Source organism: Perca flavescens, chromosome 12, assembly GCF_004354835.1.
Source record: "Perca flavescens isolate YP-PL-M2 chromosome 12, PFLA_1.0, whole genome shotgun sequence".
Classification (NCBI taxonomy): Eukaryota; Metazoa; Chordata; class Actinopteri; order Perciformes; family Percidae; genus Perca; species Perca flavescens.
The window spans coordinates 9,275,729-9,279,570 of NC_041342.1; positions in this window are offsets into that span (position 1 = coordinate 9,275,729).

Below are 3,842 nucleotides of genomic sequence, written 5' to 3' on the forward strand. Positions count from 1 at the left end.
ATGAACTTGCGGACATAAGATGGGCCCATCTGTTAAGAAAAATACAGTTATTCGCTACAACATTTGAAAGACAGGCAGGATATAAAATGTGAAAACCTAAATAAAAAACTTACTTCATATATATATATATATATATATATCCAACCACAGCCCTCTCCAGTTCTGTGTCCGATACATGTCTTTTTTGCTTAAGGTTGTGCTGAACACAGAATCTTCTCACACTCATTTCAGAACATCGCTGGATACCCATCTGCTGCAGCGTTGTGGAAATCTCTATATGTGTCTTGCCAGTTTCAAATAAATCTTTAATTAAATCAGCATATGGTTCCAGTGCGGCCAAGGTGTCAATACGAAATTACTTAAGAAATGCTGAATCATTAACTTACAATAACTGCATGATTGAGGTTTTCCAGGCCTCGTCTAACTGTTTTCCAAATTGTGGGAAACTTCCATAGACAGTATATAAAAAAAACTTGGAAACTTCCAAGTGCAACACACGAAGAAGACCGTAACTTCCGGTTCACACAAATCGAACAAATTAAATATCAAAATCAAAATCGGTCTGTGGCCCGTTATATAATTTCCTATTCTTTATCTGAGCATTAAATCCAAAGTACGAAAAATGACCCGTTATTCGTTTTTTGGTATCAGATTCGTAAACGAATAACGAAATAACGAACCATTTTTTCATTTTCCGATTTTGGAATCTCAATTGAATATAAAAAGAACGAATGATACACGGATTTACCTGGACCTAAAGGGGTGTCAATGGGACTTTGAGCTTCTATGTATGTCCTATTTACCCACCGAACTGTCGTTATTCAACTATGACATTTATCCATAATGGCATTCTATCACCCCTTTAACACGTAAGACCAAAATAACATTATAAACAAGACCTGTGTTCCATCAGATTTTCAATGATTATGCACATTATAAAAATGAGCCCGTATTCTCGCTCTTGGGTTAAAACGGAAACATAAATAACAAAAAAACAACAGTTGAAAAACGAGCAGGGTGGTTCATGTACGTTCATGTTTTTTCGTTTGAACCACAAAACAAAATAACGAGAAACCAGCTGTTTTTCGTTTGTCGTTTCAAACTAAAAACAAAGAAACGGTAAAAAAAGAGCCGTTCTCCGTTTTTCGGTTTTTCGGTTTCTGAATCCAAAAACGAAAAACGACTAAACCAAATTCAAATAACGGTCCGATTTTGGTTTTTTGAAATTCCTTTTTTTTATTTCTCCGTTTGAATATCTACATTAAAAGAAAAACAGGCTGGCCACGTGACCCGGAAGTAATAGTAAAAAGCCTATAAAAATAAAATCCAAGCTTTTAGAACGGTCATAATATGCAGCACTAACGTTATACCAGAGTAACGTTAGAAGAAAAAAAATCAATCAATAAATAGGCTTATATAAACCTAGACCGAAAGAAATATGTTAGCAACAGTAGTTTATTACAGTGATTTAATATCCAAAATCCTATCCACGTACACATCACCAGTCACGTTTAATGAGCACATGCATTGGTTCAATACAGTTGGTAATAGTTAACCTAGAACTTATTGTGTGTGCAGAGTTGTTACTGTTAGCACTATATTATATAGGGGAGAGCCGAGACAGTTTAAATACTTTTTAATTAAACGTAATTTACAAAGCGATCATATCGCACTGAAAGCTAATATTTTGTCACTAGCAACCTACACTTGTCCTCTGTCAAATACAGTTGCATTTTCAGCTTTGAACAAAACCTTTCAGGAATTATTACAGCAGAAGTGGGGCGTGCGTAATGTTTCATTCGTCCCTCCTGGTCGGGACGAGTAGAAACAGCATGGCAATTTAAGCCATATAAACTTCCCACAACTTCAATATTTTACTACATATCATGAATGGTACTCCCAAAAGTTAAGCACTTATTGTGATGTACAGTAGTAGTAGTAATAACCTGGCGCGTTTGCGCGTGCATGGGTGACGTCATCACATGCATGCGCATTCTTGCCATGTAATCTGATGATATGAGCGTGCGTGATGACGTTGCGGCCGAACGTCGGTACTCGCGTAGGCCATCTAGCGGCGTAATATGGTAGTGCATCTAATTGTCGAAGCTGCGCGCGCATACCGCAAGCGTAATGACGTAGCGGTCGAACGTCAGCACCCCGCGAGCGCCATCTAGCGGCCAAATATGGGAGCGCATCTCGCGAACATGATGACGTAGGTAGCGCGGTTGTCCGCCTCACCGCAACAGGGGTCTGGTGCCCTTGAGCGGAGGCTGACTCTCACAGACGTAGCTAGCCAGTTAAATACAACCCCCTCAGGCATAGATCAGGGTAATAAGAGACCTGCATGTTTTCCGAGTGTTTCGCCATCAAAACGATCCTGTACAGATTAGCAGTCCGGTCCCCAACCGTCCACAAGCACTTATAGTGCCCCTCCATCACCCCCAGAAAATCCTCAGGGTGGCGTGCAGTGCGGTGCGGGGAGAGTTTCTAAGGTAACATCTGAAATAGCATCCAGACAGATACCCCTTTTTAATGCTGCTGAATTTCGTCAAGATGTTGACTTGCGAAATATTGATTTGACTGATATTGGTAGTGTGCATGAAAAGGGTGTATAGCACCCTAACAGGTTTAATAGAGAGGGCTTTGGACAATGCAACACAGGACAGCGTTTTAAATGTTGAGTTAAGGGGTCCGGCCATAGATGTACCTATCCAAACAATGTTGAACTCAAGCGATGGCTAGAACACAGACACATTTCTGGAGCAAGTTGCACAAGTTATGCAGAGTAACAATAATTCACTGACCAATGACTCTTTAGAATTAATTGTGACAATAGCGCGCAATATGTCGGGAGGGAATTCTGGGCGGCGTCAGAAACTAGGAAGCATTGGTTACGATCAAATATTGTCAGAAAAAGGTAATGCTTTGTATAATCCCAAGAATAACGCTGGTAACGACAATCTCTGCTTTTCTCTCTGCCTAGCACATTATGTAAATAGCAGATTGTCGCATGATGAGAAGATGAATTATGCCAAGCAGCTGCATAGTGATTTGGGTTTTGACTACACACATAAGGTTTCGTTCTCTGATGTTGACAGGTTTCAGAAACATTTGAAAAAGAAAATTGTGATATTCCATTATTGTAGCTGGATGTAAAAAAACAGCGATCTTCAAAACGCACGACAAACCAGATGTGAAAACAGCATGGTTGTATTTGCATGATGAGCATTATTATCTCATCGTAAATAAAACGACGGGCGTCGTACGTTTGCGATGGGTGTTACAAGACCTACCAGAACCCTCTGGGGCACAGTTGTAGTTAGCTTTGTAATGTGTGTTACACTGCTTGTATACCTGACAAGACCATTAAATGCACAGACTGTAGACGCATATGCAAATCGCAACAGTGTTTTGAAAACCATAAAAAACCCGATGGGAAACACGGCCTTATACCCTGCGATAAAAACAAATATTGCGAGTCCTGTCACGCGACATATCGTGTGTCGAAAAATCCACACAGCTGTAAAAAAAACGAAATGCCTGCATTGTAGAGAGCCTTTAGGTGCTACGACACACAAGTGTTTTATTCAGCACCTCGGACGCAAAGAAAGTAGTGATAAGTATCTCTTTTATGATTTCGAAACACGTTATCAATATGGGCGCCATGAAGCTAATTTGTAATATGGACGGTCAAAAAAACTGCTACGAAACATCAAACTGCGTCGCATCATTCATTAAGAACTACAGACAGGAGAAATACAAAGGCTTTACTTTTATAGCACACAATGCATCAGGTTTTGACAGTTATATAGTTTGAGTATCTGGTGAGTCAGAAACTTTGT